This window comes from Periplaneta americana, chromosome 4 (assembly GCF_040183065.1).
Source record: "Periplaneta americana isolate PAMFEO1 chromosome 4, P.americana_PAMFEO1_priV1, whole genome shotgun sequence".
NCBI classification, from domain to species: Eukaryota; Metazoa; Arthropoda; class Insecta; order Blattodea; family Blattidae; genus Periplaneta; species Periplaneta americana.
The window spans coordinates 84,143,907-84,171,817 of record NC_091120.1 but is presented as its reverse complement, the minus strand read 5'-3'; the positions used below and the strand labels follow the sequence as shown (position 1 = coordinate 84,171,817).

Below are 27,911 nucleotides of genomic sequence, written 5' to 3'. Positions count from 1 at the left end.
TCCTGGCGGCAAAACCCACACTCCGCAGTGCGGCCAGATCGATACACATGGCCACCTGCCTGCCCTGGATTCTTAGGAAGTGGATGGATGTGCTCTGTGTGTATTCTTTCATTCTGAAGTGCTCAGAGCATGTTTCATTTAATTTTTGGTTATCTATCTTCAACAGTGCTATTTCTATTACATCTTTAACTCGTGGCATTGATACCGAAATAATTGTTACAATGCTTATCAGATATGTTGGAGGAGAAACTTATTTCGCCTTCGTGTTAGCCACATGCCACGGAAATCCTGTTGTAGATCTGTCTAACAATTATATAATGAGCTTACAGAGAGTGCCATGGAAGGAAATACTTTTCTCGCAATATGTACCTACTTAAATTTGAATCTAATATACTCGTACTTCATTTGTTTTACATTTTTGTTGCAACAATTTAAACTCCATTGTACAGTAAAATACAATACTCATTTAGGAATAATCACGTCGCGACAGTCTATAAAGACTGACTGCAGGCCTCACGTCCACATGCGTTTTCAGAAGTGAATGATCAACCAACCAGGAGGAGGTAACTTGTGGTAAGCACGAGATATCCCCCGTCCAACCGTTGAAACTCGGTTACGAAACTGGATTTTGCTACTTAGCAAATTCATCAAAATGCTGGGTGAGCACTGATTCCATATACTGATCTAAATTTCAGGAGAAAATAGTCTTCTCCCATGAGAACAGTTAGGAATAGGATTGAAAAATATCCAGTTTCTCACGTTGCTGTCTAATGTGGAAATTTGCTACGAAGAAAAATGTTGAATCCGTATTTTAAAAGCTCTAAACTATTTTCGTAGCAAGACATCCATTAACTTAATAATGTGTAAAATGTTTTGCTGACGATGTACTGATCAGAACAAACATTGAAGAGAGTACTGGAGCTGTTGCAGATTCTGAACATCATTCTAAAGCAGTGACCGGCATGTTCCGTGCTCTGTGACGTCATACGACGTAGCCGCCCTTCTCTTTGCTCGGCAATCTCTGCATACTGAGCACAGCGTGGAGAGAAGGTTCATCTGAACAGTGGTGGTGCGGGTCTATGCACTGACAGCGCGATCCATTCTTCTGAGATAGTATGGGAACAGCACAATTACAATACATTTGTACGAAAACAAAACTGTACAACCGTGATAAATCAATGTAACAAAATATCTTGGTTTGTAATCAAATTTAATGTACTTACAATAATATGAAACTCATAATACAGCCACTTGCAGAAGCGTTTGCATATATAAATGAAATTCCGAAACTGCTATAATCATACAAACATATAAATAAATACTTTAAGCAGTACTGCAACACTTTATCTACTCGGAAACTTGAAAACAGTGTTTTTAACACACATTTTTCTACATAATATACAGATTAAACTATATAGGCCCTATCTTGGTGAGTAGTATGCAAAGTATATTTCAACTTTTGAAACACACCATCACTTCGTGTCACTACCGTGCCCAAGCTAAACGCTTTGTCGAGATTTTTTTCCTCTTTTCTCACGTACTAATTTTGCAATATTTGGAGTCATAGCCTGGCTAACACACAAGCGAAGAATATGTTTCAAGTTCAGATCAGACAGGCGGTTTCTATGTTGTGGTTTGCAGATCTTCGTACAAGAAAAGAACTGTACACATACATACGTAGATCCGAATATGCTCAACATCCTAGCAGCAAATCTATGCAATCGAGGGAATCTTGCCTGGGGAAATCTTCTATAAAATGTAGATAGATCATTTTGTTTTCAAAAGTCCCGTTCTACTGCTGCACTGACGCCACTGCGCTGGTGTGTGCTAACATTAATACGACTCAACTGCTCGCTCTCCCAAGCTCTTGCGATCTGACTGGCTCTTACGTCACAACTGCAGCATCTGCCGGCCACTGTTCTAAAGAATACAGTACTTTTAGATATCGTTAAATAAAAACGTAGTAGGTTTGACGTTAATTGATTCTATCAAAACCAGAGTTGTTGACAGTAAAACCATAGAATAAACTACCATATTTTAGTTACATAGTTTATAGACTCATATGAAATAAGTTAAAACGTGGTTCAAAGGATGAACAGCAACTAGTCTCAACATTTTACAAAATAATGGTCGTTTGCATACTCCCTTTTGTTAACGGAATACATATTACTCTTAAACGTAACCATGCGAAACGAATAAAGGACCTGAGTTTATGTTTTATGCTCATGGTAACTTTAAGAACCGAAAAAGCAAGTTACACGTAAACAAACTACGTATACACACATTAAAACGATATATCTAGTACATTGAACAAGCTAGTTGACATGTTGACAGAGTACTCGTAGAATAGACGAATGGCTTATTTCGTATTATCTTAAATGCAAATATAACGAGACATTCGAATGACTTGAGTGGCCAGCTGAGGTATAAATGCTTGAAATTGTATATCAGATAAACTACTGGTCTACCCTTGCTATCGTTGGCGGCAATGGTACCTATTGTAAAATGGAACATAAGAAAGTGAATAGATACTCGTAGCCAAATGGAATTTCTGGAGTTAACGATATATGCAGTAGAAGAGGACCCACAAAAAAAAAAAAAAAAAAAAAAAAATGGAAGGAAAGTTTAACACTATCCAAAGAAGATTAAACTAAGGCTCAAAATAAGATGTGTATTATACCTCTGGTATTATAAAATGTGAAGGTACATAGCCTTTGTTATACAAGTCTCTTCCCAGACTGAGCCAATTCAACTTTAGACGCATACAGAATCACACTCCTTTCACTTCATCTCCCAGTGGAAAAACTTGGTTACACATCGAGGAATGCTGTATGTATACTTCCCTACGTTGTATATTGTAACTTGGAACGGAGCCTGCTTTTCATGAAACTTGGTAGGAAGGTCGTGTCGGCTGATGTGTTATATACACTGTGATGTAGACAAGGCGTCAGTTCTGAACGGCTGCTTCTAAAATTCTAAAGCCACTCAGTCTTCCGGCGACGTTCGTGTGAGAGGAGTAGAAAGAGCAGAAATGTTTTAAGTCCAACTTAAGATCCATTAGACTGGGTGATAGCGAGTTGAGATGTTAAAAATGATTTTAATGATCTTGATCCATTTACAGAATCTTACTTAGTTTTGGATTCCCTCTAGACTTGTCATTGTCTGACGACTGCTGCCTGTGTTCCTAGTCCACTTCTAGCATAGTTATCAGTACGATGTCTGCTTTGTTTATACGTATATGTTTGTCGGCGTCATATACTGTATCATCGGTGTAGAACACTGGTTTCCAATTAACGGAGGCTTGTGGACCCCTATATTTTTTATATCTGTATAGTAGTTACGTATGCGAAACAATGTAGTTGTAGAAAAACGTGGGATATACCGTAATTATTTAAAAACAGACCACAAAATGGCAATGGAAATTACTTTTGTGGGGAGGGGGAAGAGAAATTTAATTTTATTGACGTGTACAAAATGTGAAGTGTCGAGGAGTTACTCAACCTAGATGTGATGGTAGAAATGTCTTTTTAGTCACTCCAGATAGGTGTTAAACTTTTTATCTAATTTGCAAGAAAGCAGTCTATTTTATTGAAAAACTGCATAGGGATATATCATTCCTTATCCGTTTCTTTAATGATGAGAGTAAAAATTAGAATCGTACAGATAGTAGCTAATTATCGAGTAGAATAGTGTTGAACATTTAAGGGAAAATTATTTTTTCTGAGAAGAGTGTTTGTTGTACTCTGTCTAACGAATAAACTGTTAAAATCTGCACTATATATTACTTCCACCTTGTATATGAATATAGGTTCCTTGTGAATAATGTCGCGGATACCCTGGATTGTTTATGTGGATCCCTGAGGATTCGCTGACCCCAAGTCGAGTGTTGAGTGTAGCATCGTGTCATGTGTAAGATTGAAATTATATGAAAAAAAAAATATCTGAAAATTATAAAAAAAAACTATATCTTAAAATTGTGTGTGTAAATTATATATACTTATGTAATAGTAAATGATAATATAGTGAAGTGCCTGGGCTCAGCAATAGACCTTCATCGATCTGTTGACTGCTTTTTGTTAAGGGACCGAAGGTTTCATTCGTGGCTCATCATTAGAGCTAGGATTTATATGTAGTAAGAGTTAAGAATGACACCGAGTATAGTTGAGTCGATGTAATGCCGGATAAGAAGGTTTTAAGCCTGGTTGACAAGACTCGAAATGCAAGAAAGGTCACAAGGACTAGACAATTCTGCTTTTAAGCCCCTCGCTGTTTTGTAAGTGGTGGTTAAGAGGATTAAAGACCCTTAATGGAAGTACTGAATGAAAAGAATGGCAAGAATAAGGAGTGGGGAGCATGGCTTGCATGTTTATAAACTATACCGACTAAAAATATTAGCTTTTGCTACATACGAATCCTAGCTCTACTCATCATTTGTTTGTTATGAACAATACACCAAAATGTATTTTAAACAAAATGTTATATTAGAAAACTAAGCTAAATAAAGCTAATGAGTTCATACTCTATTTGTAGAGGAAATCCTCTCTTCTCTAATGACCAACAATTCAACAAAAATCCGCTTATTAATAACTCTAACAAGAGGTATGTTAAGCAGCTATAGATCAGTTTTTCTCCTAATACTTCGATTTATGCAATTGAACGGTTGGCTGGAAAAAGGGCCTCAGTGAGAAAATGGCTTTTTGAGAAAAATACCTTTAAACATTTTAAAGTACTAGTCCCTTTCTCTTTACTGTACAAAATAACATTATATGCTTTTGGTAAAAGAATTTGCAACGTTTAAATAATATTTTAGAAGAAAAGCTGTATTCAGCTGATTGATTTAAAAGTTATTGGTGTTTGAAAATTGGCTCTCTCAGGCCTTTTTTCTTAAAAACAGAATATAAAATATAAACTCAATTTGTTATTTATTATTACGGATAGAAAATTATGTGCTTTTTGCATAATGTAATGAAAATACAACAGAATACAAAAGAACTCAATATAAACTCAGTTTACTATTTTATTATTAGACTGCCTATGCGCAGAAAATTATATGATTTTTCTCATAATTTAATGAAAATATAAATAATAGAAAGGAACTCAATATTTCAAAAAAAATTCTGATTAAACATGTCTCAATCACATCACTTTAGAAACTGTCTACCCTAGCTACAATGTCCTCATAGTCACTTGCTTCAACTGATAAGTTTTCATGCCATGCTCCTGGTTCCTCAGTGGTGTTCTTAAACTGTTATTGAAACCAACTACTTCATCTTCTTTCATAAACTCATAAAGACTTCTGACATCTCGTATCTTTCAACTTTGAATTTTTTCTTGGGTGCAACAGGAACAGTATCACTTAACTTTAATGAAAACCTGATCGGTTTCAACACAAGTGGAAATGGTTCACAGGCACCATTGTAGGAAGTACAAACCAAAACATCACCGGTAGTAGAGTACATTAACTTACAATACTTCTGTAATGTGAAGACTTTACCTTTAGACTTGGGTTTTCTTTGAAAAAATGGTTTCAAGGTTGATCCCCAACTTTTCAGTGTCCCTTCCCCATTAACAACCTCAGCACTCTTACTTATGATGTTATCATAATCAGGTCCAGTTGCAATTGTGCTTTTTCTCTTCAGTTTCTTGGAATAAATGGCAAAATTCCTGTCGCATTGACAGTACGAGTGACCTCGAACAGGAAAAATCTAAGAAACACGCGTTTTAAGTGATACAGCAAGATAGGAACAGAACATAAACATAATCAAATTTTTGTTTTGTCCCCCAGCATTGTCCGAAAACAAAATAATGTCTTTATAATCAACATGAGAACTGTTGAGTTTCCTTTCAATAAAATGGTGCAAAAAAGATGCAACACTTTCTGATTTTTTTTTTTTTTTTTTTTTTTTTTTTTTTTTTGGACTGTCTCAATGTAGCAATACATCACACTATTTTTCACATTATGACAATACACGTTAAATACATTATACCATAATAGTCGTTTATAAAACTGACTATTAACATTCAGTTTAGATACGGGTAGATTTTGACCATAATCAAATTCGATGACCAAACATTTAGAGTTTTCATTCATTGTGTCCAGAAATTTATCCTTTACCTTTTGGTATTCATTAACTTTCCGCTTGTGAATATCTAAATCAGTCTTTGTTCGAAAATCACTTGTATTTGCTCCTAGCTGCAGTTAAGACTTTTCGCAAAAGTCACATAATTGTATCAGTTCGTGGTCTTCGAAATGAATATGGAAACATCTAAGAATTTATAGTAGCTGTAGTTTTCTTTTCCGGAAAACGGCCTTTCTTTTCTTTGTAAAGTTCACGAAAAGATTCATACAGACTTGTTACATCCAAAAAAGAGTCAACAAAGTAGAGCCGGCTAGTGTCCTTGCCTCGATAGTGCATTTCAACAGATGTAATAGGTACCCAGTGTTAACTAACAAGCAACCAGTCATCACCAGATATTTTGTTAGGTTTATTTCGGTGTTTTCCTCTACTTTATATAAATCTGCTGTTATCCTTAAGTTTTTGTTAAATAATACGTAACTTCTTAACCTTCCATTTGTATGACAGTTGCTTCTAGACTTTCGGTAGAACGTTTTAAACACAACTAGTGACACGTTACACACAGCCACAATGTGTTTGGAGGTTTGACAGCTGATGTCTCCACATTTATCAACATTTATTCACACAGCTCTAACACTGGCAATATTAATGTTACGTTCATGAAATTTCTAAGGCACGTATTTCAAACCCTAAGGACTCCGAAAAAACATTTTACACAAAATGGGCCTGAGTGACCTGAGGCCTCTTTTCCATCCAACCGTTCAATTGTACTTATTCCACCATTGCTCCTCCTCTGCTGTATCATCGTCCTTTAATGTATCTTATGCAGTTGAAAGGGGAAACTAAGGCCGTGAGTATAAATTTCACTTTATATGCGCATATTTGTTGCCATTGTGACGATCTTTGCTTATGTTTTATGCGGAAATCCAGCGACGTGTCGGTCAAATGCATAAAGCATAGACTGACTGGCTTGGAAGAGGGAAAGAGCAAATCATGAAGACGAAAATGATACTGACATACGGGTCAAGCGTAGCACCGTCCTGTGATGTCTTCTCATCAAAGATGGACAAAGCTGCTGTAGTACATGTTATTTCAGAGCACTTACGTTTCCTATGCCATTCTCATTCTACCATTGCTCCGTAGTCTCAATGTCCCTGAATTTCCTCTATAATTCAAAACGGTTTTACAAAATTTCAGCCGAACACAAGGTAAATCTCGTACACAATTTGTGATGAAATGGTGTAAGATGTCACCTGCAGTAAAACCCTAAAATTAAAGATAATGTCACGAGTTCAGCTTTATTTAGAGCAAGTCGTTAGTGTTGATGTTTATCTTACAATTCTTTGTTTTCATTTAGTAGCACGCTAACCTAGCGAAAGATCGTTGTTCATTTGATGAAAGTGAAAATACCACTAGTTCTCAATAAGCAAAGCCGTCTGTGGTGTTACAATAATAATTTGAAATATTACATAGAGATAAATGCCGTTATCTGTATTTAATTAAACTTTGCTGCTTTTGACATGTGACGGCTGTAATAACCTGTGTCTGAAATTAAATAGTAATGTTTCATTTGAACACCACTAGTCTAAATTTTCACCGCGGAGAGAGAAAAAAAAATCTTCTCTGCATCACATCATACATATTGGACTTGGAGACAGATTTAGAAAACAAAACGCTGTAAATTAAAGTTCCCCCCCTTTGAATTCTGTGGCATCATGCAAACATTATATTTTAAGATGCCTTCTTACCTACAGTATTTATTCGCCGTGCCTAAAAAAATCACAGATAAACAAAATTAACTGCCATTACAAAAGTTACAAGCCACCGGCGTAGCTCAGTCGGTTAAGGCGCTTGCCTGCCGGTCTGAAGTTGCGCTCGGGCGCTGGTTCGATCCCCGCTTGGGCTGATTACCTGGTTGGGTTTTTCCGAGATTTTCCCCAACCGTAAGGTGAATGCCAGGTAATCTATGGCGAATCCTCGGCCTCATCTCGCCAAATATCATCTCGCTATCACCAATCTCATTGACGCTAAATAACCTAGTTGATACAACGTCGTTAAATGACCAACTTTAACAAAAATTATACCATAATGTCATGACCACCCATAACTCATTTAATGAGTACTAACCAAAGTGCATCGGGATTCGATACCGGGGAGAGATCATGCGAGATTTGTGGTAAAGAAAGCGATACTGAGGAATATTGGAATTAAAATGGCGGGGGTGGGGGTGATGGATTTAAACACAGGAACCTCGGTTCCCAAGTTACCGTTGAATAACGTTATGTAATAATAATGTGTTTGTATATGTATGTTTGGAATTTTATTAAATATTACACTATATTCATTTACACATGTACTCGGTACACTTGCTTAGCGCCGAGATATCTCGTCTGTAGACGTCAGAGTGGACTACATAATAGTCTTCCAATATAAAAAAGCTTTATTAATAAATTGTACCAAAACTTTTAAGCCATGAAAGTACAGTAGCTAAAATCTGAATACAGATTTCAAAAGCTTACGTTTCACAATCTGATACTGAATGCAGAATGGGACTCCCATGATAAGGGGTGAGGACAACGCCTGATCTCGTTCGAACACAAGACGTCACAATGCAACAAACACCTATAGTATGTAGCCTATGCCATTGGTGGGATCGAAGCGACAACTATGGTTTTCACGCACCTGTACATCATAAACGGTGGATTACTTCACAACTGGCCAAATGTTTTTTTACTAAATATGCTCGTCATTTGTTTTTGTTAGTGACCATTTAAAATGTTCTGTATATACGAAGTGCTCGAAGACTGTATAGTAATGACAGTGAATGTGACATACTGGTTATCAGTTCGGAGATAACCTTTATTTTATCTTCTCAGTAAACTAGTAGGGTAAAGTTGCCTAATTCCGTGATACGTTTTTTCACTGAATGTCACGGGCTTTGGTATCTTGCTAGGAAGTCCACCGATGTCTCAAAAGTAGGCGAAAGATACACTCTTTCGAGAAAGATGTCTGCCGCTATGGTCGAACGGCAAAGCTTTGACTGACATTCAGTTTTAAAAAGTATCACAGGATTAGGGGTATCACAGAAATAGGCAACTTTACCCATAAGTTTCTTACCTTAATGTATGTTACCGATGTTTTATTTTTGTTGCAGGTGAGCTGTGTTCTACACTGAAATCATTGCCTAGGTCGCGGTAGTAGGTAAGCATGGTGTCACTTCCCTAATCTGCAGTTAGGCATGACGAATCTCATCGACAGCAAGATTATTGTTCTCTTATGAAGCATACGCCTTAAATTAATTAGCTCTTTATATTTCTTAAAGCGTCGCTATGGTCTTTTATTATCCACAGTGTTTTTTTTTCTGTGGCCTTCAGTTGGTATAATATTGAAGTTCTTGCTGTCAGATGAATATTTTGTTGGTTGACAGAGTACTTTTCATTTAATGTCTGTTATCTATATTTGAGAAAAAAAAGTCCTTCAAAACAGCATTATATTTATCCACATGGAAGTTCTGCGCGTGTGGGTTGCACTTCATACTAGTCGGAATTACTAATTCCGGTTTTTCGAGATATTTCATTCATTAACGAAACCCGGATGGTGCTGTTACCATCAGCATTCCAGAAAACAGCTTTTTAGTAAATTTGTATGGCTGTTAGTTGCAATAAAGTAAGAAAGAAGTTTGATTTTAAAGTTATGCTTACAATTACAGCACTGAATATTCCGATTTACTTATCCCTAAAATAAACTTACACGATATTTTGTTGTTGAAAATTGTAGTGAGTTTTAAGTTTTTACATTACCTGTTTACCTGTTCGGATAAGGTGAACATGTAAGAAAAATAGGAGCCACAGGATTAGCTCAGGCGGTAGCGCATTTGTCTGTTAATGCGGAGCTGCCTCGGGCATTGGTTCTATACCGACTTTGATGATTAGTCCTACCTGGTTGGATTTTTCCGACTTTTTCCCCCGACTGGAAGGCGAACGTCAAGTAATTACATTGTTAATCTTTATGACTTAGTAGTTGATACAGCGTCTTTAAATAACGTAAAATACAGATAAGCAATTAGTAGTGATGTTACTTAACCCGGATCGAATTTTGCTACTTAATTCTGTAGATGGGAAGTAAAAATATTAACCGTTTTCTCTACATTTACTTTAGATGTTTATAGTATATCATACCGTACCTCAATATCTAAAATTAATTAATATGTACTATTTTTTTTTTGTGCTTAAGAAACTCTTAGTTGAAAGTTACTGATGATAATGATTTATTCTGAAGTCTGATTAGTGTAATATATTACTAATCAGTGATGTACCGTATGGAATGGAGGGGGGAAAGGAACTGACCACACTACCCCATTGTTTTGGTTTAGTTGCCCCATGAGTGATGTCTTATTGGTGTCACTTATGAGATTTAAACTTGACTTCTGTGTAGTTACAATTTTTCTGTTTCAATAAAAATTTTAACTACACAGAAAGCTGCATGATAGGCTGAAATTAAGTTTTTACGGATTATTTACTTTTTTCGCACAATTTTGCGGGAATTAATGTTTTGAATTTTTGAGTGCAGTGTTTTCATTTTTTTTTTATTCAGAACTGAAAAATAATCTTTGGTCTAAAGAAAGAAGAAAACTGTAGGATGCCAATATTGAGAATCGATTCAAGAACATTAATACAAGCAGCCGAAGGTAATTATTAGTCACATGTGACCCATTTTTCTAGTTGCACTCCACTTCGGCGGTCCACACTGCACATGATGTGTATCTGTAGAGAGTTATGTCGCATACTAGGGTGAGGAGTGTATGTGTAAGTGTTCGTGTAAGTGTAGTGTATAGATTGAGTGACGATCATGATGATTATGATGATGATGATGAGGATGGGAGAAGGGGAAACCCAGTGTCAGCGCGTAGCCTATTCCTGTCGAATAGCACCAAGGTGGCCGTCAGGCTTAACGTCCCCGTCCGACGGACGACTCACAATCAACAGTGACATATGTCTTCTCTTCATATACACTGCGAAGAGATTTGGGATTTAACCCAGGCATATTGGTGTACAATCTAGTGATTAGAAGTTATGCACCACCATCCCTCCTAGTCCCGAGGTAATGAAAATTTCTGACCCGGGCCGACTAATCTGGAGGCAGACACGCTACCACAGTGCTAACTCAGTGGACAACGAAGCAAAATATACATTCCTCGAAAAATAAAGTTTACACGTACGCGCGCACACATTATTTTCAGAAATAACTGAAAAAGTCAGTCAAAACGTATTTCGATTAATCCAGCATTACATTCTCTCCGTTAGAACGAGTAGTATTGTTTTTATTAATTTAATCAGTATGTAAATAATAATGATGATAATGATGATGATGATACTAATAATAATAATAATAATAATAATAATAATGTACAGTAGAATCTCTCTTATCCGGCACCAAAGGGACCAGGCTTGTTCCGGATACGAGATTTTGACGGATAATTGAATAAATACCGGTATATACAAAAAAAAAAGTTTGTATTTCATGGTGCCAAATGTTGAAACTGCAGCCATGTGAAGTTTATTTCTCTATCACGTGCTCATAACTGAATAAACATAAAACTGTGTGGATTTCCCTCATTAAAACACATTACACAACACAAATAAAACATTAATTTTAGGTTCGAATATTCACTCAAAATTAAATGTGGGAACACTGATGGCCGGAACATAACTAAATAAACATAAATAATACACTATATTTAGGTTCGAATATTCATTGAAAATTAAAGTTCGTGCGAATTTTTTAATGTGGCAACACTGACTGCCCGAACATAACTAAATAAACATAAAAACTGTGTGGATTTTCTTATTAAAATACATAACACAACACAAATAATACACTACTTTTAGGTTCGAATATTTACTGAAACTGAAAGTTCGTGCGAACTTCCTAATGTGGCAAAACTGACGGCCCAGACTGTGGCAATGTGACAGATTTAAACTTTTTTTTTTTTGGCATAGCCAAAAGTGCCGTTGTTTTGGTATTGCCGGTTATTCTGTGCCAGTTAAGAGAGATTTTACTGTAACTACAATAATAATTTACTGTCTTTGATATGTATTGTCCCATAATATTGATATTTATTTAAATCTGAACTTATCAACTGAGTAGTTACTGACAATATTTGTTTCTCATTTATTTAAGAAGCTCGTTAGTGTGTTATGACGGCTGCACAAACTGGAGTGTCGCTGCATATGACATTAAAATGGTATTCAAATTAGCTGAGTACGGGTGAATACTGTTTAATATTAATTACGAACTGCTGCTATTAATTTATTGCGGAATAGATGGTTGTTGTAGAGGTGCTGCCATTATATCACAACGTTGTAATTTATTATGCAATTCATGGCTGCTCCTTTGGTACAGTTAATGTTTTTTTTTTCTCCGAGTCATTGATTTTAATTTACCCGTGAGAAAATGCATAGGCGTCTGATGTCATCTCGTTGACTTTCTCCTGTGTCAGAAGAAAGAAGTTAACAATAAAATTGTCAAGTGGTTGGACAATGTCAGAAAAATATTACATGAATGTTGTGTTACTTTTGTTACGCAATTGTATGCCATTTGCTTTTCTTTACATGAGAAGTTAGTAATGTTTCAGTCCCAGACGTAATTAGTTTATATTTAAGCCATCTCCTGTCTTTTTCCAGTTCGTCTCCTTCAGGGTTTCCTTGTCATTTTTTTCAGACTTATTTACTTTCCTGTTATATCAAGAATAAAGAAAGTAATTTGGTCGTACTGAAATCATTTTCGAGTTTTTGACTGAAATAAAAGTTTTTATCAACTCTGATACTGAAAATGCTGTTTTTGACATGCTGTCTGTTTATAGTATTTCTTCCTAAACTAATGGATAGATTTTGTTCATGCTCATAATCTGATAGTTTGGTCATCAGGAAGCACACAAATGAAATGCATACCTACTTGTAATTTTTAATTCAATAATACTTTGCGGGGATTCTGTTTAGATAGTACAGGAAATCAATAATGGTAATGAAGAACAATCATGCTTTAGAAGGCTTCTGTGCAACCTTTTAAAGCTGCCTGCATCTTAATAGTTGTGCATACTACGACAGGTAATATGTATTTTTACTTTTTTTTTTAATCTCAAATACCGTTGATATGCTCGTTAGCATGCTGTGTTTAGGATATAGAACAAAAATGGATTTTAATGAGATGACTATGATAATTCTCTTGCTTCTCGCCGAATGGCAAAAGCGCTCTTTGCTTTTCGGAGACCTGATTTCAAATCCCGAAGAATCAAAGCGGAGTCTGGTTTCCTCTGCTATCCTTTCGCCATTTCTCCATTCACCATCTTCAGAAAAATGAAGCAAAGCTTTATCATCATTTGAACACGCGTTCCAGTCATATGTAAGAACAATATATTATATTCTTTAAATAGTATTTGTCGGATTACTGTACTGTTTACCTGAGGTTGAACTGAATCGAATTTCGAAGGAGTGTACTACGACCCAGCACTGCGACCTAGAATATCAATTGAAGGGTTCAGAGCCATAGTGGGCCAAGCGCTATTTATTAAAAACGAAAAAAGCAAGGGTTAAATTCAAGTGAATACCATAGTTTAATCAAGATTTACATATTTAGTTTTAATGTGCACTCTTTATATTACTTTCTGTATGTTTCATTAAATTATGGTTCTCACTTAATTTTAACTCTTGTTTCCTCCGTTTTTAATATATGGCGCTTGGCCCATTATGGCTCTGAACCCTTCAATTGCGCTAACCCTCGACCAGGCGCATTCCCATTCCACGCTGCCTGACTACAGGCATCCTCACTCGTCACTAGACCAGTACTTTCCTTACGTCTCCAGCCGGCATTCGGGAAATGCAATGGAATGATGGCGGAATGGAGAAATGTTGACGGAATGATATAGTTGCCTAATATGGGAGCACAGAAGAAGCCCGAGGAGAACCCCAACTGCGACATCGTCCGCCACAAGTGTCACTGTAGATTTTTCACTTAAGTCCCAGGTCAGACCGTCACTCGAACCCGAACTGCCTGTGTGAGAATCACGTAAGTGTAGTTCCTAAAAGTTCCTTTTTGGCCGTCTCTTCACTGTTTCTAACTAATACCAGTTATCACCAAAGAGGGAAAAATCACAATGTTACGTACTGAAATAATAATAATAATAATATAATAATTTAACAACAACAATGTCTTGCTTATTTACATCATCTCATCTTTATGTTGCGAGGTGTTTTCTAAATGATTCAATAAATTATGAAATAGTATATTTTCCTCCTGGACTTCTCGCATATTATGTTGGTTATTAGGATTAGTATGATCTAATATTAAAATGTATTTTGTCTGGCAACATGAAATTCATTGCTTTAACTGAACAGTTTACGATTCACGAGACATAACCTAAAAATGTAGTTTGATCACGTGAAATGATTAGTACGAATTCCGAAAACAGAACACCACTTTAAAATGTATAGCTTACTTAAAATACTACCAAGCACTTTCTTTCTTGAAGAAGTCGCTACCGTGCTATTTCCTCTCTTGGACATTTTAATAAAAATCTAAACACGAAAGATTTTCATTAAAGTGTCAAATATATTTACGTGCATATTTCATATACCAAGCAGGTCTATAAGCTATTTCTTATTTAATTACACTTACCTGAATATAGAGTTGAATTGGAATCACAACGCAACAGAACTGAATTGTGTACTGATACTAATATTAATACCGGTACTACTAATTAATTATAAATTCACAAACCTAGGTACTTGCATTTTCATCAGTTTACTTTACTGCAAAGCGAAGTTATTGCTGCCAACATAATAGTTAGAAAATAACTGCCAGTTGTATTTGTCAGTACTCGAAATTCGAAACGAAGTTTGTAAAAGAAAATTCAACCTGAGCAGCTAGAAAATCACTATAATTCACTAGCACATGTTAGTAATAGGGGGGAAAATGGTTAGGTTTCATCCTTGAGGTATTAAGTAAGCTGAAGCGGACTATAGTATACATCAAGGGACTTACCGATAGAGTGCTTTATATATTATTATGAATGCTGTGTTAGGGTCAGTGGACGCCGGACCTCTTTAAGACAAAATAATCCCATCGACACAAGACATAGCGTTCATGTTACAGGAGAGACTAGAATTCAATGACTCTGGCTTCAGTTGAGAGTCGATGTGGTGTCTTACCATTTGCAACCGGTTCAGAGTACCGTTAATAGAGAAATAAGTACAGTGTGCGTACAGATGAAGTAATTTTGTGTTGCTGTGCCTTCTCTGGAGTATTAAAGTTACCGTGGACAGAGCCTGCGAAGCTATGCGATCTGTCCGGATGTCAAGACAGGTTTTTTCTTTCACTGTAATAATCTCGGTCTCTGGGAATGATAAAAGAAGTCGTAGCGTATCCTGCACATTTCTTTTATAATTACTGGTATACCTTATTATTAGAAGACTACAAACTAATGCAAGTGGAAATAAGTCTGTGTTATTATTGCATATCGAATCACCAGAGCAATTAAAATCGACATGAGATGAAGTTTTAGTATCGAAGGGGGGCATTAAATACAAGTAGAAGTGCTTGCTCTAAGGTCAGAGTAGGAATAAAACTGAAATAATAAAGGATGAATTAAAAAACTACATTTTTGGCTTATATATTTTTAATTTGAACATATTTTGAGTCTCGTGATTCAATTGGTTTTCATGTGTGTATGTTCGCGTGCCGTGCGCCTTCTTTGACATGTGTTGGCATAAACAGTATACTTACTCCAGACTAAAATCATCAAGGAGTTCCAATATTTGTAATAGTGTAAGTTATGGCTCAGGACCCTAACAAGAGTCAGAACGGAATAGGCTAAAATACCCAAGATTAAGATGATATTAGAAGGATCGGTAGTCCTTTGGCCTTCTCGCACTCATTTCCATGAGAAAATGATCCGACGCAAGAGTTCATTGCTGAAGGATACTCGGTACAAGATCATCGGTTAAGACTACGTAAGATAAAGGGCATGTTTTTAGAACTATTACTTTGAGTGGTGACAAGCTGGCAAGGAAATCGGAGAAAAGTGAAAAGTTGAGTAAATTTGGTTCTTAATTTTAATTTTCGACAAGTTTCACAAGCAAGACAACAGGTCAGAATATACGTAGCTTTGCTGCATAAAATGAGAAGAAAATGAGGCGCAATTGTCTGCTGATCCAGAGTTCCGTTTAGGTGTGGATTCGATTCCCGCTTGGGCTGATTACCTGTTTGGGTTTTTTCTGTGGTTTTCCCAAGGCGCAAGGCAAATATCAGGTAAGCCATGACAAATCATCGGCTTCATATTTCCAAATACCATCTCGCTATCATAAATTCCATAGACGCCAAATACCCATGGTGAGTGATAACATCGTCGATAAATAACTAAAAATAATACGAGTAGTGATGATGATGATGATGATGATGATGATGATGATGATGATGATGATGATGATAATTTGACACATAAAACCATGGTCCCCAAATTAGTTCTTCTTTGTGATTCGAAAGCAGCTATTCAGGAAGTTTACTGGTCAAAAACTTCTGACTGCATGGAATGCTACATTATTTCCCAACTTCGAAGCAGAAGTTGTTATCCAATGGCTACTCTCCCACTGTGGGATTATTGGTAATGAAACAGCTGCTTTTCTTGCCAGAAAAGGATCTCTCTCAGAACAATTACCAACATCCAAGCCAACATCTTACTCCACAGTAAAAGTCACATAAAATTGAAAAACAAATGTATGAATAATAACAGACTTCAAACAGCAGCCAAGGACAAAAAATGGGAATGCCCAATAAAAAAATACGAATGTCATATCTGACTTGCCACGGAAATCAGTTGTAGCATATTTTCGATTTAACAACAGGTCTTATAAAACACTTTCACAATATCATTATTTTCCATTCAACAAAGTGCATCTTATGCAACCATCCGGAGGAAGAAATGGATGAACACCACCTGAACAACTGTATCGCTGTCAAACAGGAAGATTATAAGACCTCAAAGTATTGGTGAGCAAGACTGCTTATGACTTCAGTGTTAGATGCAGCACATTAAACAACAACAATAATAATAATAATAATAATAATAATAATAATAATATGCCTATTTTGTTCAGTTTCTTTATAGTGACTTCAGGACGAACATAAACTTAAGGTTATTTGACAGTACAAGTTATCACCGTGATACAAGACACTGGGGAAATGAGTTCAGTATTTATGGGTGAAAATAAATCATTCAGTCATTTAACGAGGAACCATGTTATGTTTGCGGATATCTGAGAGATTTGTGGCCAAGAAGCGGTTGAGGCAGATTTTCTTTGAATACTGTATTTCCGAAACAATATCGGAATAATATCGGCACTAAAAGTAAATCTCCACTTCCACTGTTCTATATAAAGTTCGCAGGTTTGCGCTTCATATTATAAAATACTGTTAGAAAGTGTATACTGAAAGAATATAATTCACCCGAATAAGGGCGTATAGAGCAAAATGTAGTTCTGATATAAACTAGATTCAATGTTTGCCAGCTGTCAGGTTCATCATAATTGTGTCGAAAAAGTATAATTTAACAGTGAAGAAAAACTTTTTTGACAAACTGTGATGAACCTGACAGCTGACAAACATTGAAATTAGTTTATGTCAGAGCTACGTTTTGCTCTATACGCCCTTATTCGGGTGACGTCCTGAATTATTAAAGCATGATTTACTATTATTGAGGTTTAATTTTATTTGACGTACTTCAGTTACTAAAAATCGGAGTTGCATATGCAAAAATAATTGGAACTATTATTATTATTATTATTATTATTATTATTATTATCATCATCATCATCATCATCATCCTTACGTTCAATGTAAATATATTAATACTTTGCTGCTTGTGAAACAAAATGAGTTTGAATTGAAATAAATACAGTTAATTTTCAGTATTCAGGCGCAGAATTGCTAAGTATTACAATGGGAGAAGTAACTTAGGAGGTACAGTACTGTGTAATAAGTTGTGCTGTATCACAGAACTCTTAGGTAATTAACTTCGTGGTAGGAGTGTACTTCTTGTGGTCGGCGGTCTAATAAGGGTCGAAGCACGATTGGACAATCTGGTTGATGGTGTCTTGTTCCGTGGAGCTTGGAACACACTATGGCCCCACCCTCCCTTGGTTTGTCGCTGCAGCTCCCGACCACACGCCTGGGAGCTTGGAAGCTATGATGATAAATGATGGAGGGATTATACTCGAAGAATAGGAAGTGGAACATTGCAGTATTGTTCCATCATCCTTCTATTCGGACCAGAGCTGCCTTTCTACTATGATGTGTGTTATATACAGTAAATACTGTAGCACACATATCCTTCTATTCGGACCAGAGCTGCCTTTCTTCTACGTTGTGTGTTATATATACAGTAAATTCTGTCGCACACTTCGCTGCTCCATGCACTAGACTTCTAAAGATGCTTTCTTTGTAATGAAACCCGTGAGGCTTCTGGGTCGTTTTTCAAGCGCTAAAGGAAAACTTAGTTTTTGTACTGGTGCTGGAAGATAGAGTAAATTGTAATCGTGTTCTAGGTGAAGAATACATTCCATTGGTAGCAGAATTCGTGACTTGATTTAAAAGAAATGGCTAAAGCACGTTGACTAGCGTGCAGTGGTGTGTTCTTTCTCAGAGTATGTCAGGAAGGCGTACCTGCATATGCACTGAGGTGAATATAATGTTTCGTGTTTTCATCATCTGCGGCTGTAGACCATTGAAATGTGCAAATGAAAAGTGAATGTATTCCATCCCGACAAAAGCGGTGTACAGCACCTGCACCAATTTAGACATGTGACCATCAAGGCGCAAAATCTCCTCCTGGCACGAGTCTTGTCATGGGTACTCAGCAGCTGAGCTAACTATGCATGAAAGCCACATAGATGACGTTTTCGAAACTTATTTGATTAAATTAGAGATTTTTAAAATTACGTTTGATACACTGGAGTGAAATGTCGGTTTTCTAAACTGTTCTAGTCTGAAAATTTGTAGAGATATCATGCTGCATATAAATAGGCCTGTACGAAGTTTAATCTAATTTGGTTAAGAAATGTATGCATTATTTACATTTTTGTAAATTTCAATGACATTTGAAAAAATCACTACTCTTTCCACAAATTTCAAAATTTTTGTCTGGAAATATGTCTACACACCTGTCAGACTCTTAGAAACAGAACTTTCTGTCAAGATTTTCCATTCCATTTACTCAAAAAATAAAATAAACATTTAATGCAGTCAGTATAAAAATTGCCCAGAAATGCCAAGTATCTATATAAAATACAGGTATGTGTAACAATAAAATAAGAGATCTAAATGAAGTTTTGATGACAAAATGTTGGTAAGCACACATTCAAGAAAAAAAATGTAGGCCTATATGCTGTGTACAACAACGTTTGTAGGAAGAGCAGAATTTTCAGGAAAAGAAAATGTACAAGAGAGAGAGAGAGAGAGAGAGAGAGAGAAAAGAAAACCATAGATGAAAATAAACACATGCAGTTTCTTCTAAGTTCTACAGGTGATTGGGCAGCTGTATCTATAGTGGAGGCTATTTTAGACCTTAAGCAATTTTGATTGACTATTACACTTTTACTACGTCATACTACTTTTGATCAATAAAACGATACGAAAAGACGTGTTTCAACCAATCTTGGGTGTTTATCGCTACAATTTTATCACGTCCCTAGCATTTATTTTTATCACTTTCCTGGCATTTGTTTGTTTTTATCACTTCCCTAGCATTTGTTTTCCAACATTTTAAACTGCGAATTCTTTACGGTACATGCTTTGCGATCGTCATTTGTTTCCCGCATAGATAGTCGACTGAAAATGGCGGCTCCGTTCAAACGTTTTGGTGAAGTTAACATTAGTGAAATAGAATTTTAATAAGTCAATTAGTATTTAATTATATTAGAGTATTTTATTTCTTCTAATCTTTATACACTTTCTTCTAATCGTGTAATAGTCAATTAAATCCCACTCGAGTTTTGATTTTCTCTAGATAAATCAAACCCTCTAGTGAGATTATTGTTGATAAAAATGGAAAGTACTATTTTATCAAAATGACGAAATTTACCATTGTGTAGCCTTAGTATAAACCAGTAGGAAAGGAGATGCCCTCGCCCGCTTCACCGCTTTAGAAACGAACTCATAGTAAAGCACTGTGCATCAGTGGTGGATTTTAGACGACCTGCGAGTGCCGAAAGCTTGATGCATGTGGAGTGGGAAGTTAAGGGGTAGACTGCAGTACCTCAATTGAGGTATTAACGCCCAGGCCTGGTATAAACTTTGTGCCTCCAGATTTATTAGATTTTATTTACTGTATTTGTTTTCAGCGGATTAAAATATATTAGTTCTGTTCGGATTAATATATTTAATATAAGAGCAAAAGAAAGCAGTATGACAAGAGAAAAAAAGTATACGTACGTACGTACGTACGTACGTATGTATGTATGTATGTATGTATGTATGTATGTATGTATGTATGTATGTACCGAAATGCAGTGTATCACGAAAGTCACTTTGTCAACGAGGAGAAAAATGTAATGCAAATAAAATGCAAAAAGACGTTGTCTTTAAAATACCTACATAGTATATTAAGATACTTTCGATAGGACGTCTACAAAGTAACATTTACTCTTCTGTCAAGTTTCCCGTTCCTTTTGTCCACCACTGTGGAGTAACGATTAGCATGTCTGACCATGAAACGAGGGGACCCGGATTCAAATCCTGATTGGGATAAGTTACCTGAGTAAGGTTCCCCCCCCCCCGGAGAACCCATTAAGAGCAAATGCTGCGTAACTCTCGGCTCTGGGCTCTGGACTCATTTCGCTGGCATCATCACCTTCATTTCATTCAGACACTAGACAACCACTAGTTGATAAAGCGTCGTAAAATAAACCGGTTGAAAAACTGTCAAGTTGCTTTGGATCATCCTTAAATATTGATTTATCATCTTGCTTAGTGCATGTTTGTTCGTTGTATTTGTGTTGGTACAACTCGCGGAGTCCTATTGTGTTCATGTGAAAATGTCTGACAAGTACGGACTTTGGATATATCACGCGTAGAGAATGAATATCCTACAAGAGAAAACCAGATGAAAGGAAGAAACTACAGGAAAAGAAAAAAATATTTCTCCACGGCAATTGAGTCGTAGTCAGTTTCGTTATTGACCAAATCCTGGCAATGAAAGACGGGCGAGGACTGCATGTAAATTTACTTTCAGACCACTACAAAATTGGAAGTCTAGAAATCTGTTAAGACTTTTTTGACTAGCTATTGTGGTACGATAAATAGCTTCAGGCTCTTATGATCCACTTGGAGTTACGATATAAAACAGTCTCCTCTTCCGAAAGTAAGAGATATAGAAAGCATCTGGTACGAGTATCTTCTTGACAGAATCACTAATTAATTATGTAAACCTGGTATTAAGTTTGTTTGGCGTCTAGTGGAGCGATGCTGTGGAGCTGCAGCTCTGTCTCCTGTTCATGAAAAACAAATGATTTTTTTTTTTTATATCCTTTAGTCATATTTAGATTGAATATGCTGTCCGTTTTTGAAGTGATATTTCCGACATTTCAAATTCCCATCAATTTTTCCGTGACTGATGTCTATCTCAGCGCACGAAAGAGTCTTCTAGTTGTCCCGGCACAACGCGAATTTTCTATACTCCTGCCCCGCATTGCAGTCGCATACACAGTCGAACTCCATCTGCAAAGGCTTTGAGAAGTGTAGTGTATGAAGATTGAAGACTATTTATAAATTAAACAGCTGACTTCACCAACGGTGACTGAGACAATGTATTGACGAATGTCGAAAGTTTAACAGTTTCCAAACAGAGTAATTTCATTTCACAACATTTGTAATTCATGAAAACAATTCAAAATTGAAGGGAATCATTTTTGTTCTGAATTCAATGACGAAGTGTTGATCTATTGACCATTTTCAGTACGTTGTATTTTAACATGTCACATGCAACATATTAACCTATTTGCATTCAATTTCGTAAGCACTTTCAGTAACGGCAGAATTCTGGTACGAGGTATTTTATTGAACACATAGAAAGTATGCGAAATAAATATTTGTCACCAGTAAGTGAAACTAACTTCGATATCCTGGAAGATGTTAAATTGAAGACTGCATTCTACAGATAAAAGACGTATAACAATTCTTTGCCAAAGATTGTGTTCTTGCTATGGAAATGAGCCACTCACTCGTGCAGTCACTATACCAGACTAACATTTTCCGTTAAATTTATTACACGGTATTGGGTAATGTTTACTCCTTACTATGCAGGTTCTTCAGATTCTTATACATTTTCCATAGGTCATTAAGTTCTCCAGTTCATCACTTTCTTCTTGGACATGGAAATTAGACCGCAGTCCTTTGACATTTTTTTTTTTTTTTACGTTTTATGCAGTGGCGGTGCGTCAATAAGAGCACAAGAGCACGTGAACACCTTGTTTCCATTAATGCACGACTAGTTTTATTATTTAATACCGTATTGACGTAGTGGGGGTGTATTTTAAACTTCCCGCATCTTGCATAAACTTCTTATGTAAACTTGGCAACATCCGTTCACGTACAAGCCGTGCTCTTTTCAAGAAGGTTACAGGAATTTCACGCATGCGCGGAAGAAAATTGTCTTTCGGTGCCGCTTATGACACGTCAAGAGCACAAAGTGTTAAGTGAACAGTGAATCTATCCTGCAGATGTCAGGTGCATCGATGCCTATCCTTCACGTGCTATATCTCGAGGAGGAAATTTAAGTCTGTATTTTAGCCTATAGTTGTCAGCATCTCACTGTCGGAACGTTTACTTTATGTGGATGTGTGTACAGTGCTGCTACGAGAGTGTAGTTTGTGAATTACTATACTTCATTATCAGCATAATAGCATAGTTTGGCTTTCAAACACGTGCTGGCTGAATGTGATGGTGGTATGAATTTAAATATCTGTATGGTGGTGTATATTATTTAAGAATAATATTTACTGGCATGTATTTATAGTAATCAACCTATGCGAATGGGATTACAGTACTGGTATAGGCTATAGTGTATCAGTGTGTTGTGAATCAAAATATATTACTGAACACACGCTTTTGTAAATAACGGAATTGTGGTATGTATTAATTTTTAACAAACGTAAACAATGAACTCTGTTCAAGTAATTTTGAACAGTAAAGAACTGGGTAAACTGGCTTACGAGGAAAAATTGGAAGTAAAAAGACTGGGTTTCATTATTATTATTATTATTATTATTATTATTATTATTATTATTAGTATTATTACAGGTTGTTTTGAATTTATATACAGTTTTTTCGGTACTGAAATATTGGAATCATGACCTTTCATATTAGGCTAAACGTACGATTTCAAACTTCTTCGATTTTGGAACACAAAATTGTGAACACACACAATACTTTATCACGTGCCGCCACTGGTTTTATGTAATGTAAATTTCACAGTTTTCTGTATACTAAAAGTCGAACACTTTAGAGAAGTGTTGGGCATGCAAACGGTGCAGAGAATAAAATGTATTTTTATAGGGATCGTGTATCTGTGTCCCGTTATACTAAGCATTGATTCAAGCATCGCCATAATGTAGTAACATCTTGAATATGTAAGTTCTTATGTATTTAGCAAAATTGTTAATGTATATTTTTGTCCACCTACATTGTATACTGCTTTTTGAATGTTCTGGGTGATTTTTTTTTTTAATTCGACATCTGGGAATCGGGTTAGTTTCTGCATGAAATATAGGCATAGGCTACTTGAAAAATATTTCTCTTGAAAAAAATATTATAGTCTTTCGAAATTGTACCTTCATCGCACCCTCTACAAGAAATGGCGGTGGAGAAAATGGTATAGATACACGTATCTCCAAATATGTTAATTCTAGAAAGAAATAATAAAATATGTCTCCAGTATATTTCTTCAGACAATTTTATGGCGTAGACCAGCGGTCATCATCTCAGAACACCCTGGGCCTAGCGTCTCTTACCCACGGAGAACACACTGCACTATGATGCATTCGTAACTGCTGGCGGGTATACTCTCTACTTCTTCCTGCTGCACAACGGGACACACGGGACGGCTCATCTTACCCTTTACCCATTTCAGCGAGAGCTGACGACCACTGGCGTAGACTTATTTGAAGATGGGTGTTATGAAGTTCGTCGTTTAAGATACATTTCAAATGTAATAGTAAATAGAGTAGGTACCAAATTTTGCGTAGATATTGTGTTCTTATTGTGAATAGCTGATTCACATGTGCTTTCCGCTCTTAACCCATAGGGATCAATTGCGGGCTTATGTGAGGGCGGCAATGAACCTCCGGGTTCCTTAAAAGCCAGTAAGTAAGTAATGAGGCGTGCACACTCTGAAAAAGAATGTGATGTGAATGACATCATTTAACTGTGAATGACAGTATTGAAATGTTGCTACATTAAAGTATCAAGTCGTTCATTTTTATAATAGTGAAGCATGTCACGACAGACATACCTGTATGAATAGAAGACTGTCATCACAGAAATCTTTGGTCATGTTAGCAGACGGCCGCGGCCGGCCGTGCAAATAAAATAAAATAGCACAGACAGCATACATGCGACGATAAAAGTGTCATGGGCGCTCTGTCTGCCGGATAACGTGGTGAGCAGAGGATATGGTTGAACGGGTATGAAATCTGATAGGTCACAACGATTGGTCTGTTCTGTATTTAATTTATTTTTTGTGTGGGCAGTGTTCGAAGATTTTAGTGCAGCGATAGGAGTGGACTTCGTGTCGGTGTTGCTGCAGACCAGCATGGAATTCAGTTGGGAGAGAGAGAGGATGGGAAAGTCAATGAGAAGTATCGTATACACGGTGGTTCAAGTTTCAGTTCTAGCTATAGAAAATTAGGCCTACTGTAGTACTTTTTCATGGAATGTTTTCGCTTACGGAATCCTACGATTTCTTGGAATTGAGGTAAGATAGAGCAGTTGACAGTTGCTTACTATAGAACATATTTAAGAAATGTGATCTTTTGTAGAATTAATAAACAAATAGTTGTCCTCACATTGTTAGTACAGTAGACCATCGATTATCCGAAACAATTGGGGATGGGGGGGGGGGTGTTCGGGTAACTTATTTTTCGGATAACCGATCATTTACGAAAACAAATTGTACCGGTGCCAAAGGAGCAGTATGAAACAAAAAAACACTAACATTAAACACAAAACTGTACATACAGTATATATTTTGTATCACACGTCTTACAAATTATACAGAGAACTGACTACCCTAGTTTGACAAGTTCAAAATGGTCATTAAAGTAGCCTACAGTTTAGTAAAATAGTAAAAGAAGTCTTTTTTTGCTTCAGAGCTGAGACTCTTTTTGCTGCTAAATCTCGCAAATAGCGCTAGCAAAACTTCTACATGGCGCGCGCGCAAATTTGAATTTACTGACTGGAACGCTTTCGGTTAACCGATGTTTCGGTTGATCGGTATTCGGATAATCGTTATACTGCTGTATTACGTAGTTCGTTGTGTTATTCTAATATTTAACTGTCAGAAGTAATCTGCAGTTTAACTCGTAGAGTTTCCGGCTATAAATCTACGAAATCTGGGTTCTATTTCCGTTAGGGATCATTGTTCCTACAGTAAGGACTGCATATGTATTAATGTTTGTGCTGTATCGTCTTGACTGTAGCCTTGCCATTGCTGATCAGTAGGGCTCGGAAGTTGAAGACCTATAAATTGCGTAAAAGACCTAAAGATACCTTTAAAAAGACCTAAAGGCTGGTAAAAGGGACGTAAAATGGTGATCCAAATTAATAATTTCAGTTTCAATTGCATATTTAATGAATAGGCCTATAATGTTTTAAAAATACAAAATTCTAGTAGTATGCAACATACAGTGCGAAAAAATATAGGCTATGAATGAAATGCTTCTTCTTTCATACATTATATATTTTTTTAGATTAACATAATTTGAAAAAGGAATTCCGTGTTTGTTAAAAAAAAGTACATGGGAATTTAGAATTAACGATTTTTGCCACCTAGAATGAATTCAGCGAACCCGCAGTGGACATCCTGGAGAAATAAATTGAAATTAGTATAACTAGAATAATATTTGGCTTAACCATACTAGTGTTACAGAAATTGGACTTCGGAAACCTTACCTCACTTAGCATTACAGTAGCCTATATCACAATAGTCATCTCCAGGTTCTTAGGTGTTAAGGATCGTCGGTTTTCTGACAGCACGTTGTGAAACATCGAGAAATTTCTCTCCACATCAACGGATGTCATTGGTGCATACTTGAAGCAAGTGAGATCTCGTGGAGGATTCATGAATTGTAAAAATGACAGTAAAAATGTAGTCGAAAGGAGCTGAAGTTGCAAAAAAAAAAAGCCATTAAGACCTTAAAAAAGACTAAAAAAGGATCAATAAGCCAAAAAACGCCGGAAAAGGCAAAAAAGACAAATAAAACCCACCATTTTCAGGCGTTTCCAAAATGAACATATATTATGTTGGACCTCGTCTTCGGTCACTCGAAAAAAAATATATATATATTTTTCTTCAACTTCTGAGCCCTAGAGTGATCACTTCAGTAACTAGAAAGTCCCGCCACTTATGTTATATTCAGAGTTCCGACAAGAATGAGGATACCGTACCCATTTCAGTAGTGGTTTCACATCTTTGCTCATGAAAGCTAAGTGTGAATCATATTTCTTATTGCAGAACATTTTAACAAAGCGTTACTGATATTCACAGTAATTCTCTTATAGCGGAAGAATAGACAATAATCTTCATCTGTATCCAAAGATTGGACCATCCATTGGCTTGCGTCGGCCTCGGTAGCGCAGTTGGTGTAGCGCTGGCCGTCTGTGCTCGAGGTTGCGGGTTCGATCCCGGCCTAGGTCGATGACATTTAAGTGTGCTTAAATGCGACAGGCTCATGTTAGTAGATTTACTAGCATGTAAAATAACTCCTGCGGGACAAAATTCCGGCACACCGGCGACATTGATATAACCTCGGCAGTTGCGAGCGTCGTTAAATAAACCGTGTATATATATATATATATATATATATATATATATATATATATATATAAATAAATATATTTTTTCCCCCCATTGGCTTGCTTCCCTGAGGATCATTAACAAACCTTGTGGGATTCACAAACCGATGACTAAGAAGTGATAACTCGTATTTACAAAAATGATCATTTAGTTTACCTACACTATTATTAACTACGGTACTGTGTAATTATGTTCACAGAAATGGACAGTTAACTAATTTTTGTCCTCGAGTAGAAGATCTTGCAAAGCAGAAGCATATACAGGGTGATTCACGAGGAAAGATAAAAAATTTAGGATACGATATCTTAGGCTATTTTGAGTGAAAAAGTTCATATGAACATAAGTCCGTTTTCGAACGATGGCGGAGCTAGATGCATTTTTTCTGTAAAACGTCTCGCCCCAATGTGAATCAGACGTTACCATATGCTGCTGACATGCAACAAGGTCACCGATCGAAATGAATGACGTAACATTGGAATCTGCATTGTGAGCGATGTAGATAAGAGAAAGAAACCGGGTGGTGGGGCATTACAAATGTCCAATCGCCTGCCCTTGTTTGATGTAATGACACAGAACCAGCAGATAACATAAGTAGCCTACACTATCACTTATCAATTCACACCAATTCAGTCAGCTACCTACAGTACAGTAGTTATACAGGTACAGTTATCGAAAGTGTTGTGTTTCTAAAGATACCTTATAAATTTTCGACTATA

At 36.4% G+C, this 27,911-nt stretch overlaps 1 protein-coding gene across 17 annotated transcripts in view; it reads left to right on the top strand.

Moving 5' to 3' along the window:
- hts (adducin 1-like protein hts) overlaps positions 1-27,911 on the top strand; it is a 458,542-nt gene that overhangs the window by 218,514 nt on the left and 212,117 nt on the right. For 4 of the 17 annotated variants that reach the window (XM_069823640.1, XM_069823644.1, XM_069823645.1 and 1 more), the window contains one exon: positions 9,232-9,278. The exons of the other annotated variants lie outside the window; for them this stretch is intronic. The gene's annotated coding sequence lies outside the window, so the exon portion shown is untranslated. The remainder of the gene's footprint in view (positions 1-9,231; positions 9,279-27,911) is intronic. 17 annotated transcript variants of the gene reach the window in all.